General features: G+C 44.7%; 1 protein-coding gene across 2 annotated transcripts in view; it reads right to left on the minus strand.

Annotated features, from left to right (window-relative positions):
• Positions 1-11,066, minus strand: part of Ptprm (protein tyrosine phosphatase, receptor type, M) — a 687,644-nt gene that overhangs the window by 585,140 nt on the left and 91,438 nt on the right. The gene's annotated exons all lie outside the window — the stretch shown is intronic.

Consider the following 11,066-nt stretch of genomic DNA (forward strand, 5'->3'; position numbering starts at 1 on the left):
CACAGCTTCCCTTGACCTAACCAAGCATTCCACACTTCATCCCAAGGCCCAAATGGGTCTGCAACAGCCAAAGAAGAAACTAGGGCTTGGAGGAAGGCATGGTGACCATGAGATCTGGTTTGGTTTGTGAGTAAAAATAGCATGCAGAGCCAATGGCCCAGGATAGGTGTGGCCAGATGCTGAGAAGGGCAGGGAGAAGAAGAATGGCTAACCCATGTGGATCTGTACAGTTAGGGGAGACTGTGTCCAGGACAGGATTTTAAGATAAAAGAGAATGGCCCATTTTAGTGTCCAGTGAGGACCCACCTTATAAGGCTGAAGTTTCTTCTCCAAGCAAAATGATGAAACTCCTGGGTAAAGTACCAGAGAATAGTCTCCTACCTGTATTAGTGCCTCACTCATATGCAGCTACACAAAAGGGACAACAGGGCCTAGTGGTGCACACCTCTAATCCAGCACACCTATGGCAGAGAGAGGCCAGCCTGATCTATATAGTGAGTTCCAGGCTAACTAAGGCCATACCCTAAGACCCTATTTCAAAACAAAAGCAAAGTGCTGTGGAGATGACTCAGTGAATAATACAAAACACGGGGAAATAAGTTTAAGCCTCCACCATTTATCTTTAAAGGGGGGGGGGAGTTCAGTGTAGTCACACATGGCTCTCACATCAGCATTGAGAGGCAGAGTCTGGCCAATCCCCTTGGGTTTACCAGCCAGTCAGTCTACCCAAAATAAAGAGAAGTTAAAGTTTAGTGGGAAACCTTGTCTCAAAAATGAAGGTGGTGAACAGAAGAGGGAGACTCCTAGCATCTTCCTCTGGCCTCTGTTTATGAGAACATGGGCATACATGTCCACACACGTACCACACACTAACAGAACCCAAACCAACTGCATATTAATGCTATCACGTGGGATCGGTATCTCTATGTCTACACAAAATACCATCTCTCAGAAACATAGGCCCAAGAACACAATTCCTTACATACCTACCCCACAACAATAGATCTGTATTTTGTGTTGGGATGGTTCGAGCATCCATAGATCAATGAAGAATTCATAACACACCAGGTCCCTTGGAGACAGAAACCTGCCACCTTGCACACTGCACACTGCCTCGAGCAAGCTGCTGCTCACATCACTGCCCTTCAGCTTCAGGGATGGAGAGGCCATTATCACATTACACAGGCTCCTAGGTGGAGCCCGTGGGCCTTCAGTGCCTTCACTGCCTGCATCAGCATTTCATTCCTCAGATCAGAGGTACTCAGCGTTTACTACTTCTGTTAACCGCACTTCAGTAACTGGGCAAACAAAGCCTCCTTCCAGAGCTGGGGAATGTACAACAGTCTCCGGGATTTGAGGCACACAATCATAAATGAATGCTTTAAAAAAAAAAAAAAAAAACTTAATTAGCTCTCTGATCAAATAAGACACTTCCAAATTCTGGTCCCACACAATTCCTTCTTAGCCATGCTTGGAACCACACCTCCAAAAATGTGTGCAATATTTCATACACAAAATAAAGGAGAAAGCCTGGCACAGGAAAGGGACTTCATTCTTTCAGGAATCTATCTAGTATTTGGCATAGAGTTACCGCATGACTCAGAGCCATCAGGAACATGCCAGTGCCACATTGAGGAAAGTAACCAATACTCTCCCGCCTGGTGTCATCTAACGCAGAGCAAACTCAGACTTGAATTCTCTCTTTTGTTGTCCAGCTGTTGCCTGTCATCCCTGTCTGTCTGTTGTGTTTCTCTGCTGTGTGAGTATGAATTCTGTACCTGCCTGAAGCCTGTCTACTAGATCTAGATCTGTCTGTCCCTGAACTCGTGTCTGTCCTGTTTGTTTTTCCTTATCAGTCAGCTTTGCTTATATTTGTTGAACAGCACAAGAAGCATGCGGAGGGAGGGAATGAGGGACACTTCCCAGAAATCTGTAAGAGACTTACATGAAATTGAGTCACTGGCTCCAAATGATCCCAGCAGAGCCAGACAACAAACCATATTATAAACATCATTGTTGATCAAGTAGCATCCATGTCAAACATTTATGGTGAATATCAACTTATAAAATTCTTTTCAACCTATATTTGCTTTGGTCAGCAAATGATGACCATACCAGTAACACATATAAACACATATACATTACTCTTGGGTCAGGGGCATAAGAGAATTCATAGCTTATGATTATCGCCAGGTATTAGCTTAGACTATAAACGCAGATTACTTGAGAAATCTAAAGTAAGTCAGGTTTGTTCTTACATTATTCTCTTAAAGGTAGGTTAAATAAACAGGCTGTGTACATAGCAGCTTAGCAATCTTAAGTGTTCTCAGAAAGTATGGCAAAAGTTCCAGTCTCCTAGAATGTAAGAGAGATTTTCATCATGATATTGTTCCATCACCCAATGCTATGTATATTGTATGAACAAAAATCAACAAAAATGATTTAAGCAAATACTGAAGAATGTAGGGAAGAAAATGATAATTTAAGTTTTAACCTGGTGGGTTCAGATGGATAGAATAAGCATCTATTACTACCAGTGAACATATAAGGACTGACAGGCCCAATATTGAAGAGTTTTCAAGGAAGTGTCTACTGGCTAGTCTCACAGCTAAAAATGGCCAGGGCTTCAGTTAGAAACCCCACTCCCAAGCATTAAGGATAGAAGGACGCTAGTCTAGTTTTCTGTCTATTGTTGTGATACACTGACCAAAAGTAACTCAGGAAAGAAAGGGTTTATTTCATCCTACCATTTCATGTAATGGTCCCTCACTGAAGGACGTCGGGGCAGAAACCCATTCAGAGACCATGCAGGAATGCTGCTAAGTGGCTTGTTCCCATGGCTTCTTCAGCTTGCTTTCTTATGGAACCCAGGATCACTTGATGAGGGTAGCACTAGCCACAGTAGACATCAATCATTCATTAAGAAATACCCCCAAAGAAGGCCAAGATGGTCCCTCTTCCCAGATGACCCTACCTTATGCCAAGTTGCCAAAACTCTAACCAACACAGAGGCCTTCAAGTGTGTTTTGCTAAAAAGAAGGCTTGTTGTTGTTGTTGTTGTTGCTTGTTTGTCTGTTGTTCCCAATATCAGGCCCACTGGGGAAGCCTACTGCCTTTAAATGTTTTAATGAAAATAGACATGAAAGGGGAGGAGGAAATGAGGGTACTATATGTAATTCATGTGAGCAGAGAGGAACACGGTGTCGCTCACATCTTGGACTATATGTGCTCAAGGCTACCCAAAGGATGGCTCCCACTTCCAAGAGAGCATGTTCAGGTTCTCCCTGATGTCCTATTCATGTATCTCCTGACTTCTAACATTTTCTCATCCAAACTGGGAAACTTTAGAAACTGGAAGAGGGCATGGATATCATTTTGCTGGAGAAACCAGTTCATAGCAGGAATATTCCAAGGAAGAGGAGACTTCTCATTGTGCTGAGAGCTACCATGAGCTGAGAGTTATTCCTGGCTTCCCAGCCCACATCCACTTTGGGGGTATCCTTGCATTTCTAGGAGAACACCTACCTATTCAAGGACAGAGTTCCAAGTCCTTCTACTCAGCTTTCGCAAGTCCCATGCACGCCTCCATGAATCCCCCTTTGCCAGAGCACATTCTGCCTGCTGCTATCTCCTCTGTGTATCCCTTCACTAAGTCCTTATCTATCTGACCTTGGGACCCAGGCTCCTTACACTAAGGATGGCAGAGGCATGGATAGGCAACAGGTGGGGTAGGGCGCTATAAGTTGGGGACATGGAAAACTTGTCATTTAGAGGCCAGATATTGCTACCCACATGGGCAACAGCTGTGAATCCAACCAGACCAAGGTGTACTGATAGATAGCAGGCTAGGCTAGAAAGGGCTCCAGAGGAGAATCAGGGGCTTGTGGACTGATGTAAGAGGGGAAACAGTTTGGATTTTCCTCTTTGTAAAGGATCAGAGTATCTAGAAGAATTCAGCCACAGGTGAACAAAGCCAGAGTGAGTCTGTGTCTTGGAGAAGGTGACAGTGTGTGTGTGTGTGTGTGTGTGTGTGTGTGTGTGTTAGAGAATGGAACAATGTGGGTGTAAAGAGCAAGTCACCAGGAAGCCCATTTTCTCTTTCTGCATCAGCCCCCTGCTTCATCTGCTATAGACAAGAACAGGCATCTCAGTCATTGAGGTCTGCCACTCTTAGGGGGCAATGAACATGTATTGTGTATCAATCTCTTTGTAAACTATGACCATCTATCAGTTTTGCCCAAAAATATCCAACGCTGGTGAGGAAAGAAGCCACCTACTTCTCTCACACAGTGTGCTTGTTCACCTCCAAACACCTCAAATGCCCTCACTAGAGGAAGGTTCCAGCAGGGTTGTGTGAGCAGTGAAATGTGGGATGTCTCTGGCAGCCCCAGGGCAGGTGCAGAAGAGACCCATGAGGTTTACACAGCTGCCTCATCGGATGGGAGACGGAAAGGGTTTCACTGATGATGAAAGAAGAGCGGGGGGGGGGGGGGGAGGGGCAGCTGGAATGAACAGAACGTGGAATCCATTACGCCTAGAAAGAAATGGGAACTGTCAGCCTTTCCATCCAGAATTAGAAAGCTGGCCCTAGATCTGGCACATCAGTGACATCACTGGCAAAGTTGCTCAGCGTACCCGAGGTGACACAGCTCGGCAACTTATGGGTGCCGTTCTAAACACTCTGAAAGTCTCTGCTTTTATAGACTTAACAAAAAACATCATCGTTTATTTATTTCATTCTTGTTTTAAAACAATCACGCTCACAAAGGGAAGAGGGAATAGTGAGATGGGAGGATATGGGGGGGGGGGGAGGAAGAACACCTGACTACTGAGCAACTTTGGAAGGTGGGCATCCACCAAACACTTTCGTGAAGATGCTGCTGAGATATGCAATTCTGTTGAGTGCCAGAAGGGGAGGGATAAATAATGCGTTGTCATAGCAATTAGTGGAGTTGATTGGCAGGGAAGACAGACAACCTTCCCTGAAGGCCAGGAGACTCTCAGAAGATACTCCTGTTTGAGTGTCCCCCCACTACACTCGGGATGGAATGTCATCTTTGTTGGAAACATTAAGAAGATAGAAACAGTCCAACCAGGGTACTTGTAGAGTAGGGACTTCAGGAATAGACGGCTAAAGGATGCCATGGAGCCAGGCTCTGATGCAAAGGGACCAAGGCTTAAGAGCAGAAACGTGTAACAGAAGGTTTTCGTTTACCATAGGATGTCATGTGCAACCCCAGCAAAGTGAAATTCTCAAACAGTAAGACAGGATGGAAAAGTAACCTCACTTTGCAAGCATGGCAGAGATGAGTGTCCCACCAGCAAAGGTGACCTCAGCAGGTGCAGCCTCTTGGCCTTGAACCTGCAGAACTGAAAACTGACTAAACCTTGCTACTTTATAAATTGCCCAGTCTGTGGGAGAGGGGGGGGGGCAGGCAACAGAAAATGGGCTACCCAGGAGATGAAAGCCTTTTTCCAATAACTGTAACAATAAATATCATTTGCTAATAGCCAAGAGTATGGTGGCAACAATATTGAAAAGGTAAGGGAAGAAAATGGTTTTTCTTCTCTGAGTTCCTAAATGCTTAGAGTACAGTTATTAAGAGTCAGAACCAAGTCGGAATTACTGTGTTGCTCCTTGATGCCTTAGCCCAGTACCATTTATGTACACAGTAATTTTATAATTAAAAACATGATTAAAAAATGAGCACTCTTTTCCCAGTCCAGAACCAACTTCACTGTAACTGGGAATGTTTACAAAGTTGCTGAGTGATAAAGGGAAGGGTTGGATGCAGGGTTAACTGGGGTCAACATCAGGACCTGCGGGTGACAATCCGAAGGCCTGTCTCTGAGCAGTCTGTGTGTTTACTGTCCCCATCAGAGCAATGAGAGTGAGTTGGGTATGTTGGTGAACTTCTTGAGATGTTTGGTTTGGATTTCACTTTCGTGGTTATTTGCATTCCATCCAAGAAAATGCAAGCAATCTCAATGGGCTTCTGGGGCGGCCTCCCTGTGACCTCTCTCCCAGGAGGACTCCCATACATCCGGTGCTTCTCAGCTCTGCTCAGAATACCACAAAGTCCTCAGTTGGTTCCATATGTGAAGTGATCTAAAATGCAGACAGAATGCAAGGAGACTTGGTGGTTTGAGAACACTAAAGAGAAGGAAGGTCCCAACAGACACACACACACATACACACACACACACACACACACACACACACACAAATTGCAAGGACCCAACAGCAGCCTGAAGGAACACTCACCTCTGCCATGTTTAGAAAGTGTGGTTAATTTTTTTCTTCTGTTTTATTGTTTGAAAATTTCATACATACTTGTGTATTTTGCCCTAATCTGTACCCCCTTCTTGCTCTCCTCTATGAGTCCTCTAAATGGGCCCTCCCCTATGAATCTTCCCCATGAGTCCTCCCCTATGAATCCTACCATGAGTCCTCCCCTGAGTCCTCCCATGACTCCTCCCCATTAGTCCTCCCCTATGAATCCTCCCCATTAGTCCTCCCCTATGAATCCTCCCCATGAGTCCTCCCCTATGAATCCTCCCATGAATCCCTCTCCATGAGTCCTCTCATGAGTCTTCCCCTATGAGTCCTCCCTATCCCTTTACAACCACTGTCCTCTCTTCAGTGAACTGGCTGAGTTCACTTAGTGCTGTCTGTATGAACGTGGGTATAAGACCATCCCTGGAAAAAACCAAGTACTCCTCTCCCAGTCATCAGGTGCCAATACCGTCCCAGCCAGAGGTGGCATCCCTGAGCTCCCTGCTCCAGCTCAGATTTTGTCTGCCTTGACCTTGTGCCGGGAGAGCATTCAATGGTGGTGAGGGAAAATAGAATACAAGTGAGATTTTTTTTTTCCAAAAACTGATTTAGACTAAGTTTTCCTCCAAATTGACTCACATTCAAGAGATAGTCGGGAATCTGGGAACAAGGCTCAGTGCGGTACAGGGATTGCCATATGCATCTGACCACCTGAGTTCGGATGCTCCAAAACCACACAAAAAGCCAGAAATGATAGTATACACTGCACATGGGCCAGGTAGCCTGGCACAAGAAGCACTGGGCAAACAGAGTGAGATACTCTGTTTCAGAGAAGGCTGAAAGTGAGGAGCAACACCCAATGCCTTGTGACCTCTGCATGCATGCCATGCATGTGTGTGCTCAAACATACATGTATACATGCATAGACACGCAACAAACGCATGTCATAAGACAAACACAAGTACGCATACATAAAGATTTCTTTACATTTTTAAATGATACCATTGACAAATACTTAACTTGTTACCACAGCAACATACAACAATCTTAAATCCTTAAAGTCACAAACTGGGTCCACAAGACAGACGCATGGAGAGGTGGGGCCTCTTTTAACCTCCTGTTGATGTTCTGAACTGGTAGAACTAAAATACATTTCATTCCACTTCAGCTGAACAAAGGACTGTGTGTGGCTCATGGCAATGTGACTCTGAGCAGAATAAGAGCTACATTCTTATTAGCTGGACAAAATTCTGCCCAACGCATTATTGTCGCTTGCTTATTGATTTTGCTTCTACAAGTGTCTGATGTTCGGCACTGCGTTCAAAAAGAAGAGAAATCCACCAACAGCTTGCTTTTCTCTTTTGCTGAAACATAGACAAACCTTACCTGAATTTTGTCACCACTTAGGAAAAGGACAACCCCCAAAAACTCATGACCTCAGACTTCAAGCTTCTTAACTCTGCCAACCCACTCTCTGGTTTAACCTTTCTTAGCATTTTCTTTCATTCACTAGAAAAGACTGCCTGAAATGTATCCCTCTGTTCTCAGGGCCTCCCAAGCTTCCTCCATACCGGCTTCTGCAGTCCTGGCCCTCACAGAGAAAAAGGAATAATTAAGCAGGGGCTGCTTCAGGCTCCAACTAGCAGCCCCACATGATACAAGTATTTCTTTCCATCACCACCGTTAGGCATGATGGAAGAAGAAAACCTACGCTTTTGAGTTGTGTGTTCTGGATGTGGCATAGCTCATAGAGGTTCATGATCTGGGAGCTTGGACACAGATACACAGCAATGTGAAGAGGTGACAAGGTGGGGAGGAAGGGGTCTGATGGGGGGCAAGTAGGTCATGAGCCTTTCCCACAGGAAGGGCTTGGCGCCCATCTGCAGCAGCAGGCGAGCTTGGGAGTTGTGTGAGCCATATGTGGCAGCTCAGCCTGCTTTGTCAGCCTCCTCTTCAGTTTCTCTTTCTGTTCCTCTGTCATATTCTAATCTAACACTAGCTCTCAAGAGAAGCCAAGCAGGAGCAAGCACAGAACGGAATGCCAGGGACAGTAAACCTTGACTGTGTGTTACAATACCAGTCCTCTACCCACCCAGAGGATCGAATTCCTTCATCTTCCTGGGGTCCTGTTTCACCTTTTATGGGAATTCCTTTCTAATTTGGCTACCTTTGAGAAGCACCAGGGCTTCAAACACTCCATATACCAGCCATGTGGACATCAACGGAGCAGGAGTCTCTGCGTAGAATCCATGTTTGTATGATCCCATGTTTCCAGCTTGCGTTCACTGCTGGGGCTTCCTCCCCGTGTTTCTACATTTTTGAAGAACAGGTTTAAGTCTGTGTAATTCTCTACTTGATGAAACACAGCCTTCCTCATTACTAAAGTAAAAAGCAGCCAGTGTGGACAAGGATGTTGAGAAAGATCATTTGTGTATTGCTGATGGAAATGTAAATCAGTACACTCGTTCGTGACCCAAACAAAACCAACAAGATCGCCCATATCATCCAGCCATCTCATTTCTGGGAAAATACATACAAAGGAAAAGATCCCAGTGCATTAAGGAGACAACTGTACTCCATGCTCATAGCAGGTTTGCTAGCAATGGAATCAACCAGTGTCCCTTGGTAGATGATTAAAGAAAATATGGCGCACATTACATATTGGGAAAGTATTTAACAGTGAAGGACAATGAAATCTTGTTATCTACATTAACTGAACCTGTCTAGTGGTCATGATGATAAGTGAAACAAGCTATGTTCAAAGAGAGGGAAACAAACAACTAACAGTAACAACAAAACATGTTCTCACTGTTAGGTAAAAACTACACTTGTTGAGGACAGGAAATAGAGAGCCCACGAGAGGTCACTGGAGGTTGTAAAGGTGGGGAGGAAGAGGAAGAACAGGTGGGTAGTGAGATGGGAGGAAGTTACTCCCAGTGTTTGACATCATGATACTATATGTAGATGTCACTACAGCATGACCCTGGGGAATATGGGTTCACCGTTTGTGTGTATTTCAAACAACTACAAGTGCTTGGCAGCTCTGTGTTTGATGTTGCCACCATGGAAATTTGAGTGTTTGAGGTGATTGGTGTTTTGTGTCCACGTATAGAAATGTCACATCTTCCTCATGAGTGTACACCATTGTGTGTCGGTGAGAATGGGCGTTCACAGGTGGGACTGAGGGAGGCTCTGCAGATACACATGTATCCGTCCGTACCTCCTTCACTGCCTTCAGCAGGAAGCACGCGAGTCCTGTTCTTCTTGACCACTGTTCACATCAGGCAATTGCTTTCTGCTGGCCTGAGGTGCCCAGAGACTGGCCGATAATGTATTCTTTCCAAAGAGTTTTGTTCCCAGTAGATAGTGTAACCTTTGACCTGCCATGTGCATACAAGGCCATATTTTTATCAGTAGGAATTTCTTCTATTATCTCATTGAAGGAGCAGGGGTGGGGCAGTTTTCATTCTTTTCCATTGGGAAAACAAAAAAGCAACCTTTTATCATCTTCACCACACACACACATAGACATATATACATCCACACACACACATGTGCACACACATACACATACATACATACATATGCACACACATACATACACAATACACACAGACACACACATACATAAACAATACACACATACATATACACACATATACACACATATCCATACACACACACAAACATGTACACACACAAATACACACATACACACACATACACACAAACACATATACACATACACACGTACACACATATACACAGGTACACACACATTCACACCCATTTACACACATACACACCCACAAACATACACATATGCACACATGTATGTACACGCACATACACACAGGCACACACATAGACACATACATATACACACACATACACCCACATATACATACATACATGTACACACACACATACACACATATAAACACATACACATACAGACAAGTATACACACACATACACACATGTATACACATACACACACACACACACACACACAAACTCACACACATACACACACATACATATACACATACACACACCAGTTCAGAGCTCTCTAGGCCATGCTCTGTGCTTCCTTTCTGAGGCCTGCTTCTCTGAGTTTTCATGTTTGCTGTATCTGGGGTCACTGAGATGGTTTTTACCTCCACAGTGGTTTTAGCTTCTTTACTGGGATGAATCAGTTCCCTCTCGGCCTCCTTTATCTTCTCTTTCTCTTCACCACATGTATCTTTTCTTCAAACCCTCTTTTTATAGAGCCCAGTTATCACTATGCCCTGAAGGCCATGGAGAAAAGAATTTTTCCTAGCTTGTGAGATAAGGTGTCTTCTGACTTGGCCTTTAGTGACCTCCCAGCCTCCCTTCTTCTTATGACTGTTCCCTGCCACGCTCAGGCCAGCTGTAGGCAGAATGCATCCTTCCAGAAACAAGGGACACTGTTCCTGGCTGTGGAACAGGACAGAATAAACATCACAATCAACACTAACCACCAATGTCCTCCATCCCCAAGTCCTGCACCCAGGGAGGATTATATATTTTACAGAGTAGAGCTTTGGAGTACAGGCCCATGGGAATTCCTCCTGGCCTCCTTCCTACCTGACTTTAAAGAGTCCTTCACATTTAGCAGCCTGAACTAAGTATGACAGAGGTGCACGGTCACTACAGTGGATAGTCAGACACTCAAGCTGGGTACAGCTCCCTGATATTTACAGGGACCCTGGGGGTGTTCAGCTCACAGCTTACCAATGGCAAAGTGCTTCCTCTTCCAACACCA

The sequence above is a fragment of the Mus musculus genome, chromosome 17, assembly GCF_000001635.26.
Source record: "Mus musculus strain C57BL/6J chromosome 17, GRCm38.p6 C57BL/6J".
Lineage (NCBI taxonomy): Eukaryota > Metazoa > Chordata > Mammalia > Rodentia > Muridae > Mus > Mus musculus.